The 18,728-nt window shown below is 44.3% G+C and overlaps 1 protein-coding gene across 8 annotated transcripts in view; it reads right to left on the reverse strand.

Moving 5' to 3' along the window:
- LOC134565059 (rap1 GTPase-GDP dissociation stimulator 1-like) overlaps positions 1 to 18,728 on the reverse strand; it is a 178,168-nt gene that overhangs the window by 99,746 nt on the left and 59,694 nt on the right. The gene's annotated exons all lie outside the window — the stretch shown is intronic.

The raw sequence follows: 18,728 nt of genomic DNA on the forward strand, positions 1-18,728 counted from the left end.
CTGTGTTCTGAGGATACAAAAAGCCAGGGGTCAAAGGTTACAGAAGAAATTAGACTTTTCAAATTATATATAACATTTATCATTTTGCATCTGAGAACAGCATGTCACAGCAGGTGCTTTACGAAATGCCGCTGAACAGCAATTTATCAGTATTTTCTCAGCCTCGGTTACAGAAAACCAACAGCTGTTTCTTTGCTTCCCCCCTTGTGTGTGGGAATAAAATAGAATAGAAATAAGCATATCTTGTGATCTTCTTCATCAATAGAGTCAAAGTAATTGAAAATGCCAATTTCTGCATGCTGTGTAGGCTTCCATCTTGACTATTCACAGATGCCTAGTGCTAAGCTTAGAGCCTTTTAAGAATTATGCCACTTTCCACCACAATGTTACAAGCATCATTGTTTATATGAATTGTGTTAACTCTTTAAATTCAACTGATCCTTAAAAACAGATAGCATCTTCTTGAAATAAGAAAGTTCTGTTGGGGATTTCAGAAAATTAACTCTTCCCTCTAAAAAAATCCCACAACCACCCAAATGCAAACGAGATGGCATCATTCTCAAAAGACACCTATTTGCCCAGTAAAGGTTGGGATAGTATGATGGTTACCGTTTTGAGGATTCTATCCCTTCTTGAGCAAGGTTTAAGTGCTGGCAGCTGCAGCCTGAGCCTCTGGTAAGCCCACTGATGACTAACCTCATCTGAATGGACTATTCTTTTAAAAATGAGTGCTGATTCAGTTTCCATGCCAACTCTGACAGCAAGTAGAAAGTGTTACTCAAAACAAATAATGTTAAATAGTGTCTCTTGATCCCAGTGGCTGATCAAGAGCCTTGACCCAAGCCTGACACAGCCATAGGTGCAGTTTCTTTTCAATGCATCACAGGTATCTTCTGAGCCTGACTAGCAGCCTGTGCTGCCTTAGAGCTTCCCACCAGCGTAGGAAGCCTCCTTGACAGGTGAGCTGGCACCTGCTGTGCTTTGCCTCCACTTGCCTACGTATGGGATGGTGCAAAGGAAAAGAGTGGAGACACAGCAGGCATCCCATGAAAAGGGTGGAATCTCACTCCTGGAGCTGCTTCTCAGCCAAAGCTGTGGCTGTTGTTCCACCTCCAATTTTTATTAACATATGCTTTGTAGTTCAATATTCTGTAAAGATAAGATACTTAACTTTTTGAAGTGCTCACTATTTATGTATGAAATTGCTTGTATGCTTCTATGATCAGGCATTTTGTCTATTCAGTAATGAACATGTTCTTAGCAATACTATAGCCAGGAGTGTTAGTACTCCTAAATGCAGACAGCCAGCAGTATGCTGGCAACTCTGCAAAAGCCTTTTGGGCAACCACATTTGGTTGTGGCTCCTCGAGATCTTAAAAAACTTCCTCCCTACTACCTCCTCACTGTGCTGAACTGTTACCTTCTGGAACACGCTATCAGGGAAAAAAACCCCTAAATTTTAATTCCCCTCATGTCGCCCTGTTCTTTCAGAATTTTCCTAGCCTTCTGATTGTTTACCTTCTTGGAGTCAGTTTCTCACGATTCTAACAGTCTCTTAATGTAAATATAGCTCTGTTTACCTAATGGTTGTTTTTTGTTTACATACCTTTCTGGAGGAGGAGAAAAGGTGATTGACTGTCTGTTTGACCAGTGTGGTTGGAGGAGTCGTGATCCCATCCTCCAATCCATAACTGGTGCCAAAAATGTATAAACATGAGTAAAAGTTAAGTCCTTTTTTTCTTTCCTGCTTGGACATCTCTGAGTCCCTGTGTGGTTCTTTCGTGTCCGATTGCGACACCTTCATACTCACATTACTCTCTAGCAGGCCTACTGCAGCATTTTCTTGAATCACATTTAGCATACAGTAAAGCTGAGCACACACTGCAAAGTCTCATTGCTTAAATACGTTATTAGGGATATACCACTAGAATTTGTCAAAAGACACAGGTGTAGGGTACTCAATGACCAGCCCCAGTACTACAATTTAACAGTGTGCACTCCACCTCCTCTTATACCTTCTTCATCTGCCTCCTTATATTCGTCTCTTCAGTTTTCTGCTAACATAGCACTAATTCTCTTCTTTCCTTGTAGGCATCTCATTTCCTTCTAAATTCACACACAATTTTGAAGCTATAGCAACATTTACAGTAATAAGATTCAATCTACTATATATATATGAAAAGCAAGGGTTCCTATAATCTGAGGAAGAAGAAAATGAAAAGAGAAGAAATTCACTGTCACACCAGATTTTGTAGACTATTGTCGGAGAGCACACCCAGATTTTATTTCTCTTACAGCCTCTTCTACTTGACTTGTTCTCAATAAATCACAAGATCCAACTTATTATTTCATTTTTCTGTGCAAAGATGAGTGCTTTATATAAAATACTTGTTATTTATTTCACTCCATGCCACATGAGAACCTGCAATAGAGTTAGAAGTCTCCCCAATCAATTTCCCTAGCATCCCTTAGTGCTCAGTGCCATGTAAAGTTTTTATGGGGAAAGCCAACTATTTAAATACTACACAATTACAGATAATATGTAAAATTATGCATTTTGGGCAAAATTGTTCAAATGTGACTATCCAAATATTTCATTTCCTAGGACATAGAACTCAATTTTTCATGGTACCAAGCATGTGCACATCCCACTGACATACATGGACATTTAACTGCAACTTTAGACACATTTCATGTATCAATGGGCACTTGTGACAATGGTACTTGTGATAAATGCAGTAGAATAATTCGTGTTATGGTGTATATAAAATGTGATGTAAAATATGTTTTGTAAAATAAAATGTACAAGCAGGTTAGGTATGAAGCCGATGAATTTTAGGATGGGCAACACCCAAGGCCAGGAATCTGGGAGAAACAATACCCTTACTGGGAACTTGGGAAGCACAACATTAACACCAGAAGAAAGGGTGGACCGAGATCAGAATCAGTCCTCCGGGGCGGTGAAACTGTGAAGCACCCAGCCATTGTGGTTGATATGGATTGGGGAGAATGCCTCTCCATTCATGATTGCATCTCCCCATTCATGCTCCAGAGGAATGGACTTAATATTCATTTTCCCTCGGAAGCCCTATTCAGCAGACCGGACAGCAGAAATGAACATGAAGAAGAAGGATTGAAGACAAAGAGCTGTGGGGAAATACTCTGCCACCGGCAAAATAAACTGTATAAAAGAGGACCCCGAAAAGGACTAAATTCGTGAACAGGGGGAGTTACAGTGCGATAGAGGCCGTAGCTAAGGTTCACCCAGTGCCGATCCCGGGTCTCGACACTGAACTTCCAATTGCTGGTTTGCCCAAAAATTTTGTTCTGTAATTCTTTAATTAATAAAAATATTTTATTAATTGGAATTGGCTGGACATTTATAACAGTACTTGTGGCAATACTACTTTTAAAATATCTTATGAAACAATGTTGCACCATGTGCCAAATTGCCCTTCCACTAGGTATACTTCTAAGCTGTGAGTATTTTTAAAAAAACATACCAGTATAGATTAATTTAGAAACCATATGCATAAAGTGTGCTTCTAAAATAAATTAAAATAATCCTTGATTTTCTAATAAACCTACAACTCTAAACTTCTTGCAGCGTGACACTTAAATCACTCTGTACTAAAGAAGAAAACAATTGGAATACTGTAGAAACAACAGATCTCTTGACACAATATCACAAGGCCAAGAGCACAGAGGGAAGAAATCATCCTTCAGGAAAGAACTTATTTGTTTATTTTAGTTCTTTCTGTCCTAGTCCATCTCCTCTTTAAACTGAGTTAATACCTTGAAAGAGACAGTTACTTTTGAAACCCAAGAATCTTGGACATGTGCAAACAGATCTTCAACAGATTCAGAAGTTTTGTTATCTTTAATTTTTTTTCTTTTGTTTTCCTGAAAAGAACAAACCCTTGTAGTCTGAGATGACACTGACAGGGATATTCAGAGAGAAGTGCTGTAGTGTTCTAGAAGGCTCTCACCATATAATCACACAAGGCTTCCCACTCCTGCCATTTCACAGTTGCCTTAAACCTGTTGTTTAGGGAAGAAGCTGCAAATGCTTCTTTTCCAGGTACAAAACCCCTGTTGTTTTCTTGTGATCATCTGCTTACTTCTGTGTCTCCTCCTCTCCTTCTATAGAAGCTGCTTCCAATAGGCTTGTTGCTGAATAGGCTGATGAGACTCAGCAATAAAACCCTATCAAATAAAAGCAATATAAGGAATCTTTTTCGCTGAGTATCAGAGAAACATGAGTTGGTATGTGGTGTGGAATTAAGTTCATAATAAGTTTATTAGGTTTGTGCAGGTTGATTGTACAATGGTATGTTCTTTGTACCCCATTTTTCCCCTGTTAGTATTATCTTGCAATTCCCCAAAGTCATGTAGCTCTTCAGTTATTTGTCAATCTTTTCTCATAGTCTGTGTAAACCCCTCCCTGATGTCCCTGATTGGTTTCGGTTATGTCACCCCATGTTCATACCACCTCTTTAGTTGAAACCCATTGGTTGTAACCTCCTTAACACACCCCATTTCACTGCTGTATAAAACGGCAGGTCAGAAGAGCCTCGGGGGCAGTTTTGAGCATCCGGCAGGTGGTAAGGAGGTCTCGTGGGACCCCCAAATAATTCTGTCGTTTTACTGGACTGGCTCTTCCCTTCTTCTCCGTGGTTGTCAGCATTCTCCACCGCCTCACACAGCCTCTCAGAACAAGAACTCACAGGGATCAGCCGGCTTGTGTGACTTGCCTAGCTGTACCCTTTAGCCTGCTGCGGTGTCTGAGCTAGCCGAGGCAGGCAGAGAGACTGAGTTCTCTTAAAGGCACCGCGACATTGGTACATTGTGTCAACATGCAAGTCATGTGAAGCTCACATTAGGAATATCCAAGGGTGCAAGATTAGGATAGTAGAGGTAAAAATTGGCTAGTAATGTTCCCTGTGGTACAGTTGGTCAACAATGTGGTATCATGCTGTGAATATGTGTGGCAGGAAGTCTGAAGTTTAACAAAAGTATCAACTATTTTGTTGATGACCCTAAGCACAGAGAGTCTCTCATATCTGGCTTACTGTATTGCTTTCAGAAAAAATAGTTATCTGGACAAAAAGCTCTGAATCCCACACACCTTAATCCTGTATATCCTAATGTTACAAACTGGTAAGTTAGCAAGTGGAGTCTGCCAAGAGCTGTCAGACCTGTCTGGCCCATTCCACCTATGCTTACATTTTGTTTTCTCCAATAACTACTACTGCACAAACACTCATAAAAAATGAGGTGGTTTAAATACTTTGATTGCCCACTTTTTCTTTCTTTTTTCTTTTTTTTTGTTTTTTGTAGCACAGTATTACTATCTCTTGCAACCTTTTGCTATCTCTTGTGCAGGCATTTTATTAGTCAGAACCTAACATTAGTGAATGTTTTAACATTCCATTTCACTTCACTATACTCTTTTTCCGAAGAGCTTTTCTGTGACTCATTCCTATTTGCAGTCACTGACTTGTTTTATACAAAAGAAATGTTCTTTCATCTAGTAAAAATTTGGTAGTTGATCAACTTTGTTTAGGGTCAGGGCCACAGGAGTGCTGGTTAGACTGCAAAAAGTTTGAAAAGGTACCCAAAAGTCTTTCTAGTAGCTTCTGAGGCTAAGAACCAACTTGCCAATTTTGCTCTGAGTCCATAACATCTTCACCCAAATCAGAGGAAAAGCCCTATTCCAAGACTGATGTTAATAAAGTATTTAGAATGTCTTAGCTCAGTACTTAATGGTACTAATGGTCAGCTTTTGTCTGGACTGTTTGTTTTTCTTATATCTTACAACATTTTATCCAGTATAGATATTTTCTCTACAAAATGAGGATTTTGAACATATCATTAACATTGACTGTATCTTTTGATTGACACTTGGTAGATGTAGACATGTTGTTATTAAACAGACTATTGCATTACACATGCAACTTAACAGATAAGGAATTCAAAATTAATAGATATTGAAATGGGGCATACTGAAACATGTTGATTAGATAAAAAAGAAGTTCGAGCAGTTCTGCTATTACAGGGTTGGTGGCTGTATTAATATCAGAGCCTTTTGAGTCTGTTCCACTGCCTCTCAGGAAACAACGAGACATAAAACTGAGCAGAAGCAATGATGCCATTTTATGGGTGCCCTTGTGTTATAATAGCATAAACCTCAAAAATGTAAGTGTGTACATGCACATGGGTTAGACTGCAGAAACTACTTCATTTTCTTGAACTTACTAGAATTTCAGTCCAAACTAACCTGTAGGGGCAATCCACCCTAGGCTAACCACAGTTGTTTTTGATTGTTGCCATGAGTTTTTCCTGGTTTGGCTGAGCGTTCCTATTAAAGGAGAAGTCCGTACCTTCTCACGCTCTTTTAATGTAAACATCAGCTATGTTCTATAAACATAGCCATTGTTTTTACATTCCCTGCTGGGACAAACAAGACTGTGTGACAGTCCCCTTAACCAATGTGGTGGGGAGGTGGGAATTCCTTCCTCCAATCCACAGGCCTCATAGGAAAAGTATAAAAGTAGGTTTTTGTAAATAAACCGGGGCTTCTGCCCTGCTGCTCTGTTGCACCCAGATCTGTGTCCCCAGTCTGTTTTCTGGCTAGGCCTCCACAGTGATATTTGATGAAAAGTGTATCCTGATGGGATATTATTTGAGAACCTGACACAAAGATCAGACAAATAATCCGATGTGGCAGTGAGCAAATTAAGTTTATTAAGTTAATTGTAATAGTTTTATATACCCTGTTCAGCCTCATAGGCATTCCTTTGTCTCCCTCAGCTGTGTTAATGCATGCACCTGCTGCTGTTATGTAATGGTCCCTTATTTGTCCATCGTCTTTCCCGCCGTTGTGAAACTCATCCCAGTTATCCCTAGTTGGTCCAATTTGATTTTCCCGCCTGTGTAACTGCCCCGAAGACACTTTCCATTGGTTACTGTACTTCACCACTCCCTTTCTCCTATCTGGATAAAACCCGGGGTCGCTGAGTTCTCCCGCCGGAATTGGGAGTCAGTGACCAGGTGCAATAAATCCTGTCACTACCTCAACGGTCTCCTCCCTCCCTGTCTCTTTCTGCGTCACTTTATCCATCGCTGCTGAGAAGATTCTCTCGGAAACCAAGAACCCCCTACAAGAATCAGCCCAGCCTGCGCTGCTCGCTGGCTGATCTTCCGTCACTGTACACGGTTTCTGGGCTAGTCCGAGGTTCAGAGACGCAGAGGTCTCGAGCGGCACAGTCACAGTTGTGGCGCCCATCCGTGGAGCGCTGACGAGTGTCTTCTTAAGTCCTGAAGAGGGCTTTAGAGGTCTCCAAGGACCCCATGGAAAGGACTGACAGACTGCCGAAATTAGGAGCGGAGTCTGGGAAACAAAGTCTGTGGACGCTACGCAGCCTCTGGTCCGATCAGCCTCGTCCATTCGAGGAGCGCTCCCGGAGAAAGGGAAGGCAGCGTCTCTCGCAGCACTCGGATGTCTTCCTCAGACAGAGGCTTCCCCGAGATCAGTTCCTGCACCCATCGCCAGGGTTGGTAAGTATCCCCGCTGTTCTGCGGAGCGGGTCGGATTTTGGGATCAAGCTTTCCCTTTTCCCATTGGTGAGCTTTCCGCGCGGACGCAGTCTCTGGAGAGCAGGTTGCGCAGCCCCGGGGATTGAGTTTTCTGGCTCCCTGCCCCGGTTTCGGTTTCCCTGGTGTTTTTCAGTTTTCCTCAGTTTGTTTTTGTGATTTTAAGTTGTGCACGAGTGTGAGTGGTGCCTTGACTCGTGTGGCTGTCGGTCAGGGGATTTGAGCTCAGGCGAGCATGTTGCTGGCAGTCAGTTTGTTTTCAGTGCCGCGCCCCGGGTGCGATTCGCAGACCATAGTGAGTGCTTGTCTTACTGGAGTTGAAAGCGCACGGCGGTTTTTTTTCTGTTTAGGATTTTTAGTTTCCCGATCTCGGTGCATGAAAGTGCTGAATTAATATCTAAAAGGAGAATGGGTGCTTCTCTGTCGTCAGCACAGGAGGAAGTGTTTTATGTTATAGTTGAACTGTTGGAGTTTAAGAAAGTTACGTTTTCAAAAGTATGTTTAAAGAGACTTGTCCGGTGGATTTTTCTAAACTTCCCGTATGTGTCCCAAGCAGGGGTCTGCAGCACCCAGTTTTGGAGTGCCGCGGAAAGAAAATTGCTGGAATTAGCGAGCGCTAGGGACAAAGACACTGAAAAATTCTTGTTTCTGATTATGCAGCTTAAAGCTGCCACAGCACAAATAAGGGAAGTAGAGAAAGATTCATGGTTAGGACAGCCTGTCCCGGTTTCGCCTCTCCCCAGTCCCAAACCCTCTTCCCAGAAAAAAGGGATTTTGAAGGGAGCGACAGAAAAAAGATCTGTCAGCCCAGGCTCTCTACAAAATTCCTGATCCCCCCGCCCAAACAGTCGAGGCCAGACTGCCCGGGATTCCTCTGAAAGCCCTGGCCAGGTAGTCAGAGGACTGTACCTCCCCCCACATTCTCCCGGTTCTAAGCCCAAAGTTAGTTTTAAATTAAATGCCTCGCAGGAGCCTCAAAATGGTGCCTGTGGCACTCAAAATGGAGGGGACCGCATGGTCTGGTCATCATCCCCCTCTTCTTCTTCCCACAATCCCTTTCGTCCCTCCAGCCCCCCCTCCTCCTCACCCAACCCCTTCTGGTCCCCAACCTGTCCCACCTCCCCAAAGTTCCCACCCACCTGCCCTGCCCACGGAACCTCCTACCAGGCAGAGTCACAGGCATCTCCCCACCCCAGAAGTTGGCCATCTTGGATGTCTGGTTCCCATGCTCCCACTTCTGTTTCCCACGGTTGGAAACCGGAAGTGGACAGCCGGGAACCAGGAAGTCACCATGCCTGTTTCACTGCTGCTCCAGTGACTTACAGAAAATCCCGGAGAGACAACGATACTAATCCAAATTGGCATCCTTTCTCCCAATCAATCATTCAGGATTTATGTAAAGCACATAAAGACTATGGCAAGAGAAGTCCATACTTCCGTGGCCTCCTCACAGCCAATCTCTCTGGTGTGGTGGCTGTTCCTGCTGATCTTAAGCAGCTGTTCTCATGCTTGATGAATGTCACAGAGTTCAAACTCCGGGAGGCAGCATGGAAGCAGCTGTTGCGAGAAGTACTACCACACCTTTTGCAAAAAGCAGAGACGGCTGTTGACGAGCAAGGGAATGTTCTTTCCATTGAACTCCTTTGTGGTGATGGCCAGTGGAATTCCCCTTCCACTCAAGCCTCCCTAATTCCTTCTGCATCCCTCACAGTAACTAAAGATCTTGCATGCAAAGCGTTTTTCGGCCTCCAAACTCATGCTCCCATGCCACCTTATACCATGCTTAAACAAGGTCCAGCGGAACCTTTTGTTGAATTCGTAGAGAAATTAACCCGCGCTATAGAAGTGCAAGTTAAAAATGAGAGTGCCAGGGATCAAATATTAGAAGAAATAGCATTCATTAATGCTAATGATTTATGTTGCTCAGCTATTTTGAGTCTTCCCTTAGATCCTCCTCGCACCCTCCACTCTATGCTTCAAGTGTGTCAGGTCAAAGTCCCCTTCCTCAGTCGTGGAACTCAGCCTCGACCACCTCAAACATCCTCCCTTCCATGACCTCCACGTGTGGCTCGAGCAACCCATACAGGCCCGACACAGCGCAAGCCTCTTCAACGCCGCACACCTTCCATGGCAATCGACAGCAGCAATGCTTCTTCTGCAGAGAGGAAGGACACTGGGCTGCCACCTGTCCTCATAAACATCAAAGACAGAAGACAACACACTGAACACCCAGGACTCCTCGACCTTCTCATCAAATTCCAAAAAACTAAAGGGGGAGCACGAGTCCACCCAGCGTGATGACCCCAATCGGGTGGACCAAATAGGGGGAGTTAAAGGGGGTCAACCATTTTATGACAATACATTGGACTGGACATTTTTCTCACCTGAATTTGACATTGCAAAACCCATTTTAACAACCACTTCTCTATATGAACCTTACAGGTTGCGGCTCACGGAATCACTGATTCTGCGTGACCACGACTGGCATTTTGCTACCATCGATCGGTGCAGCATCAACGATTGGCCATTGGTAGAGGAAGGTAAGTACATTATTGTCGGGGATTGCAAACACACTCCGCAGGAGGTTGAGGTTCTTCCTGGGACACTAGTCAACAATCCCAGGCGCCTCATCCTCTGGCTGCGTTGTATTCACCCACCCACATTCTTGCCAAAAGGGCAGATAATTGCACAGGCCATCCCATACGGGGGCCCTGGCTTCCAGAACAACACAATCACAGTCAACACAGTACACAAGGTATCAACACAAAAGCCCAGGGTGAAGTGTACATTTATGATGGGTGGAGAGTCCTTTGATAAGGATCTTCTTTTTGACACGGGGGCTAATGTGACGTTAATCCCAACCAAGGATTGGCCGTCACATTGGGCCTTGGAGGACGTGGCAGCTCACGTCCAGGGTGTAGGAGGGCTTCAAGTGGCACGACAATCCAAGAGCGTGGTGAAAATTATGGGACCACAAGGACAATTGGCAACCCTACGTCCTTTTGTTTTAGATTACGAAGAGCCACTGCTTGGCAGAGACCTCATGGCCCAGTGGGGGGTCACAATTGATATCCCTGAACCCCCACAAAATTTTTGGGCAGAGGCTGCTGAGAAGCACCCCATCCAAAGACTGAATTGGAAAACCGATGATCCAGTCTGGGTGGAACAGTGGCCGCTTTCTAAAGAGAAATTACAGGCGCTTCAGGAACTGGTGGAGGAGCAATTAAAAAAGGGTCACATCGAGGAGACTATCTCTCCTCAGAATTCACCAGTCTTTGTCATCCGCAAGGCTGACAAAACTCGGTGGCGGCTCCTTCACGAACTCCGCCAAATTAATAATGTCATCAAAGATATGGGGTCTCTCCAACCAGGAATGCCCTCCCCGACCATGCTCCCCCAAAACTGGAATCTGGCAGTCATTGATATAAAGGACTGTTTCTTCCAAATTCCCTTACACCCTGACGATGCCCCACGTTTTGCATTCTCGGTTCCTTCCATCAACCGAGCGGCCCCAAGGAAACGATATTACTGGAAGGTGCTTCCCCAAAGAAATGAAGAACTCCCCAGTGCTGTGTCAGCAATTTGTTGCTTCCTTGATGTCCCCCGTGAGAGCAGCCACGGAGGAAGTAATCATCCACCACTATATGGATGATATACTTGTTTGTGCCCCGACAGATGATTTACTGTCCCACACGCTTAACCTTGTAACGGATTCCTTAGTTGCTGCAGGTTTCGAGCTGCAGGCAGGAAAGATTCAGCAGATGCCACCCTGGAAGTACCTGGGCTTGGAGATCAGTAAGCGGACCATTGTTCCACAGAAATTGGAGATCAGGACAAAAGTCCAGACCCTTGCTGATGCCCATCAACTCTGTGGTGCTTTGAATTGGGTAAGGCCCTGGCTAGGTCTGACGACCCAAGACCTAGCCCCTCTTTTCAATCTTTTGAAAGGAGGAGAGGGGTTGAGTTCTCCTAGGTCACTTACCCCAGAGGCAAGAACAGCGCTTGAGAAAGTTCAAAAAGCAATGTCTTCCAGACAGGCACACAGATGCAACCCAGACCTGCCTTTCCGTTTCATCATCCTAGGAAAGCTGCCGCATCTGCATGGCATCATTTTTCAGTGGGACCAGTCTGCAAGAACACCCAGACAAGGTAATAAGGGCCAAGGCAGGGGAGATCCTCTTCTGGTTATAGAGTGGGTCTTTCTCAGCCACCATCGGCCCAAGAGAATGACACAGCCGCAAGAGCTCATGGCTGAGCTCATCCGCAAGGTGAGAGCGCAGATGAAAGATCTGGCCGGTTGTGACTTTGAGTGCATTCACATGCCAATTGGCTTGAAGACGGGCCAAATGACAAAATTCATGTTGGAACACCTGCTTCAAGAGAATGAAGCATTGCAATCTGTCCTGGATTCCTTCACAGGCCAAATTTCAATTCATCGGCCGGCCCACAATTTGTTTAATTCGGAGGTAGCATTCACATTGTCAATGCAGAGTGTCCGGAGCAGGAAGCCCCTCAAAGCTCTGACAGTTTTTACGGATGTGTCAGGGGCTTCTCACAAGTCAGTTCTGACTTGGGAGAATCCCAAAACTCGGCAGTGGGAGGAAGACGTTGAAGAGGTGATGGGATCACCTCAGATCGCTGAGTTGGCCGCAGTCGTTAGGGCCTTTGAGAGGTTCACCGGACCTGTCAATTTAGTAACCGACCCCGTGTACGTTGCAGGGGTGGTGCCTAGGGCAGATCAGGCCTTCTTACAAGAGGTGTCCAACACTGCTCTGTATGAGCTGCTCTCGAAGCTTGTAAAGCTTGTCTCCCACAGAGAGCATCCATTTTATGTGATGCACACAAGATCACACACTGATTTGCCAGGGTTTATTGCTGAAGGTAACAGGAGAGCTGATGCTCTTGCTGCTCCTGCAGCGATAGCCCCATTGCCTAACATATTCGAACAGGCAAAACTCAGTCATCAGCTTTTCCACCAGAATGTGCCGAGCCTGGTCAGACATTTCCAACTCACACATCAACAGGCAAAGCCGATTGCCAGCTCGTGCCCATTGTGTTAGTCCTACGCCGTGCTCACACTACATGCCGGAGTCAACCCTCGCGGGCTTCAAAGCTGCGAGCTCTGGCAAACCGACATCACACACATTGCATCATTTGGAAGACAAAAGTATGTTCATGTATCCGTAGATACTTTCTCGGGTGCAGTTTACGCCTCTGCCCACACAGGGGAAAGAGCGCAGCATGTCATTAAACACCTTATCCAGGCATTCTCTTTCATGGGCATCCCCAAAGGCCTCAAAACTGACAACGGCCCAGAGTACAAGTCAGGTGAGCTCTGCAGCTTTCTGCAGCAATGGGGAGTGAAGCATAAAACAGGCATCCCACACTCCCCCACGGGTCAGGCGATAATGGAACGGACCCATCAGGAGATCAAAAGGGTCCTTGAGCAACAACAACAAGTACTTAAATTTGAACCTCCCTCAATCCGATTGGCCAAAGCGCTGTACACGATCAATTTCTTAAACTGCAGTTTTGAGGTGTTAAACCCACCAGTCGTATGCCACTTCAGATCAAATTCCGATTTCCAGCAGAAAGAGAGGCCGCCAGTCCTGCTCAGGTCACCTGAGAGCGGACAGGTTGAAGGCCCATATGACCTGGTGACGTGGGGGCGCGGGTATGCCTGTCTCCACTCCCACTGGGCTCAGATGAGTTCCCGCAAAATGGGTAAAACCATTTAAGAAAAAACAGGGGGAGAGAAGTGGAAACGTACCGCAAGTCGCTTCTGCGGCGCTACGCCGTAAAAGGCAAAATTATACCAGGTTGACCCTACCCATTCTCTGGGAATGGGAGGACCCCTCACCTTTTTCATATTTCCAGCCCACATGTTAATTATTCTTTGTTTCAAGTCTGTTTTTCAGCCTTTCAGTGCGAAAGATCCAACCCAGGCCGGAGAAGGTCATCATCATGACAAATCTCCTGCCGACGATTCTCCTTTTCACCAACCTCCTGGCGGTCCAGCACGCCTGGATCGTCCCTCAACCTAAGGCAAACGTCTGGGCCACCCTCGCCAGATCCATGGGCCAAGATCACATTTGCCTTAGCAAAACCTCAGCCGCAGACCTGTTGTCCACCTGTCTTGTGGGGATCCCATTCAAAGTTGAAGAACTGCCCAAACCCTTGCTGAAGAAAGCCAGATAAGTAGATCTCAAGTCCCTGATGGGTCCCACTCTATTGTGGTAGGAAGCAAGATACCAGATATTAACCCCCTGGTAGGCTGGCGCAAGTTTGTGTCCAAGCTGAGTGAACTCCAAGGAGAACCCTCAGAGATTGAGCTCCTTGAGTCCTCCAAGGCACAGGTTTGAGTCCAGTTTACCATGGCTCCGCCACAATCATCAGGGAAGGCTCCAAATAACATCGGGCAAACTAATAAATTCTACCACGCTGACCCTTGGTGTGAGCAAGTTGCTCAAGTGCCTGTGACATCTAATTGGTGGACAAAACCCATCTCACTACCCAGGGGAATGTTTCTTATCTGCAGAGAAAAGGCCTGGGCAGGCATCCCCTCTCGCCTTTCCGAAGGTCCATGTACACTGGGAAAATTAGGCTTGTTTACACCCAACAAAACACAGATAATGAATTGGCTGAGGAAAAACAACAGTACATACAATTCAGCCATTCAAAAATGGAATTCATTCATAAGGAATCTGGACCCCGATTGTGACTCTGAAATCATTTATTGGAACAAACCAAAAGGAGTCACAGTCACGATATTTGTCCCATGGGTCGCCATTGCAAAGTCCATGGGGGAATTGGCTCACCTGGAGTGCTGGGTTGCTAAACCAGCCAACCTAACTTCAAGTGCCCTGAGTGACCTCCTGAAAGACGAGGGAATCACAAGACAGGTGACCCTCAAAAATCAGGCCTCAATTGATTACCTTTTACTCCTTCATGGACTTACATGTGAGGAGTTTGAGGGCCTTTGCTGTTTTAATTTGTCATCTAAGGCTGAGGACATTAAGAAGACCATTGCAAGATGAGGGACATGGTGAGCAAAATCAAAGAGGAGACGTCGGACTGGTTCAGCGACCTCTTTAAGAACTAAGGGGTCTCGAGTTGAGTTGGATCCATTTTAAAAACCTGTTTGTTAATATTATTTATCATTATAATTGCATTAATTGTGATATGTTTGATCAGAAGGATGATTCATAAGTTAATTCCTAGTACCACATCATCCCCAAAACCAGCTGTGAACCAAGTTTCCATGGCAACTGTTCTTGAGGAGATGGAAATGGAGGACTTAGAAGAGCCTTGGGAGGACGAGTGCCTTCCTGAGGAGCAGTGGCCGACAATGCAGCCATGGTTCGGAGACAGCTGTTCTGAATCTGAACATCTGCCTCCTCGGTGCCATTTTTGTTCATCTTAATAAACAGAAAAGGGGGAGATTTTGCAGTGAGCAAATTAAGTTTAAGTTTATTGTAATAGTTTTATATACCCTGTTCAGCCTCATAGGCATTCCTTTGTCTCCCTCAGCTGTGTTAATGCATGCACCTGCTGCTGTTATGTAACGGTCCGTTATTTGTCCATCGTCTTTCCCGCCGTTGTGAAACTCATCCCAGTTATCCCTAGTTGGTCCAATTTGATTTTCCCGCCTGTGTAACTGCCCCGAAGACACTTTCCGTTGGTTACTGTACTTCACCATCCCCTTTCTCCTATCCGGATAAAATCCCGGGTCGCTGAGTTCTCCCGTCGGAATATGGAGTCAGTGACCAGGTGCAATAAATCCTGTCACTACCTCAACGGTCTCCTCCCTCCCTGTCTCTGTCTGCGTCACTTTATCCATTGCTGCTGAGAAGATTCTCTCGGAAACCAAGAACCCCCTACAAGAATCAGCTCAGCCTGCGCTGCTCGCTGGCTGATCTTTCGTCACTGTACACGGTTTCTGGGCTAGTCCGAGGTGCAGAGATGCAGAGGTCTCAAGCGGCACCGTGACAATCCGTTTGGGTGAGATTTATATATTTGGCCTGAATTGCTTTTTACAGCGGAAAGCCCAGCAGCTGGTGAGATCTATAGCACAACTTTGGTTTTTAATGACCCCAGATGCCAGTTCCCCAAAGAAAACAGAACACTGGTGCAAAATTATGAGAGCCCTTTAACTCTCAGGACATTGAATAAGCTTGCAGAAATGTTCAGCATGAGTCCTTTTGGAACCTATATAAACTGAGACACATCCTCTTGGGTAATTCTTCAGAAGATACCCAGTCCCATAGAAATGTTCACATCGACATGCAAAATACTCCAAATACAGAGTTTCTTGAGGACAGAAGAATCTTGTTCTTACATTCAGCCCATTGCCAAAAGATACTCCATCCCCTCCTTTCTTTGTAGCAGCTGCCCTCAAGCGCTCCCAAGTGTACAATATTTTCTGCCAAAGTACCCAAACCCATCATTAGAGACAACTCTTTGCTCCTAGCCCATCCAGGAGATTTTTAAACCTGGCATCTAATCAGGAGGTACCTATATGCTGTCAGAGGACAACAGTGAAGAATTAGTTTTGGATTAGTAATGCCAAATTACCTGGTACAGACAGACAAGACCAACATCTGTCTTGGGTTATGCAACCAAAAAATATTAATCAGGAAATAACTTTTTTTTAAAAACAGAAGCCCTGTTTATTTCTGTCCTACCATGTTCACTGAGGTGGGTTAATGCTTTTTTCCCAACAGATTTTCTAGTTCCAGGGATATAATGATGGATCATTAACTGCAGGGCTCCTTCTGCAACCTGTCTTTTACTTAGGTATATTTGCTCTACTTTTCTAGCATAGTAACTAATTTCAATGAGAGTGTCTATTTTTGACAGCAGTTCAGCTGCTTCATTCTTAAACACTTTCTGAATCTGAGATATATACCATCTGGTCTCAGAGACTTGTTACTCTCATTTATCCATTTGCTTCTGCATTTGTTCTTCTGACATGGGGCTTCATTTTTATTACCTGAAAATACTGACACGCCATGACTAACTGCCACCTGAGCACTAAGCTACCTAATTAGTTTTTGTAATTATCAGGTCAGCCTATACACACTAACAGCTACTTAGTCAATCTGTATTCAAAATCAGGATAGAAACTGGAAAAAAGTGGCATCAACCAGCAGTCAGTACACTTGGAATCTCTTGTCGATGCAAATTTTCTGTTTGCTCCCCCCCCCAGGACACTTGATACCGTTGAAAATAACTTCACATATTATTTTTACTGTAGTCACAGACTAACAATAGATTCTAATATAAAAAACATTTACACTTGTAAGAGTTGGTCGAAAAATCCCTCATCTGCCTCACGACTGCCAGAAGCCGAGACCCCCAGGGACCCTGGGCCGCAGCACAGGAGTCCTGGCCTGATTGAGGTGGAATCCAGGCTTCTCCCTGCAGGTGCATCTATTAGACAGAGACACCCTCCTCAGAGACCCGTGCATGAACAATGGATGCTGTTATGGTTCCTGAGCCATGTTTGTGGAAGCTGTGTTTGCTGTCCCGTACCGACCATACCTGCTGTAAGGCTCGGGCTGCACCGCTCCTCCATTGTGAGAGAACACCTGCAGTGCCCACGAGATCTCTCCCCCTTCCTGGCATGTTGCCCTTTGCCTCGAAAAAGAACTAAAATAATCACCCCAAGAAGGAGAGTCTCTAAGGCCTCCCCAACGGACAAGACGTATCTATTGGCGCGTGCTACGAGGACTGTGAAGGTGGTCTTGGTTCCAGCGTCACGAGGACCCACATCTGTTTGTCGGTAGCTATAACCCCCCTTTTCCTCTTTTCTCTCTCTTTCCCTTCTCCTCTATCGCATAATTGTGTGTATCAATAAAGATACAATTGATTTTACTTGAACTAAGTTCTCATTGCCTCTTTTTGCACTTTGAAATCAAAACGAACCATCACGACCATCCTTTGGCTCATGACAACACTATGCCAAGGTATATCAATCTGTAGCTGCTGTAATTGGCTTCTGCATATTAATGATCCTCAATTACTTAAATCATGGCTTGCCTTGCAAAGGCTACACTATAAGAATGACATTTCAGGAGATTTTGCAGAACCTAGGAAGATTTTTTTCTGTTTCCTAGGAAAACATACAGCTTTAGATATCTTTATATTTCATAATTAAACACTGCAGATCTGGAATTATCTTAAGGTCCAAAGAAACTGATCAAAATTCAATGGAATCAACATAACCGTACTGCTTTACAAAAAGCCCTAAAAGATTTTGCTTAAAACCAGTTCTAGAAGAAGAATGAAATAGATTTTTTTCATTTAATAGAAAATTGCTCGATAAAGGGAGTCTGTAGTGGATAAATTTCATTTTAAAATCAGCTAATGATAAAAAAAGTAATTATTTCAAATAATTTGGTACTCAGTTTATGGAAAGATCTTTTCTGGTTCTCTGTTACTAGCAGTAGTTTAAAAAAACCATCAGGATGGCTACCAATTTGTAAAGAATTACAGTCTAATTGACAAGACTGCATTTGTATTTGCACATCGTATTTTCGTATAGCTTTTTTTCTCCAGGTACCTGATCTTTACTGAGTCATAACATAAAAATGGTTTTAAACACAAAAATTTCCAGAATTAAATCAGCCCACATATATTTCACCATGTGAAATATTTACCATACAATACAGTACGTGCTAAGATGTACACATGAAGAATAGTGTTTTATCCAAGGGACACGTCTCTTTCAGGACAAATGTTCTGTCAAAGAACAGCTGAATGTCTTTTCATATCCTCCTTCTTGGCAACTGGTTCTCCTTTTATTTACCAGATGGTACTAAAAGATGAGGGATCATTTCCTTTCTCACTGGCAATTATAAAGTTACTATCATTACATTATGTCATCATACTTCAAGGTTACGAATGTGCTTGCTTTCAGAAGGTATTTATGAAGTACAAGGGAAGCAATGCACTGTGTAAGTGAACAGCAGAACTGGAAATTTAGGGTGTGGGAAGTGGGGTTTTCAACATAAAGATTTTCAGAATTACTGCACACACTGGATTCTTCAGGAGTCTTCTGATGCAGGTACAGATTGCACTCGGCACTTCTATAAAGCAGACCACAACACGTCATGGGCAGGTATCAGGAA

This window comes from Prinia subflava, assembly GCF_021018805.1.
Source record: "Prinia subflava isolate CZ2003 ecotype Zambia chromosome W unlocalized genomic scaffold, Cam_Psub_1.2 scaffold_32_NEW, whole genome shotgun sequence".
In the NCBI taxonomy this organism is placed as follows: Eukaryota; Metazoa; Chordata; class Aves; order Passeriformes; family Cisticolidae; genus Prinia; species Prinia subflava.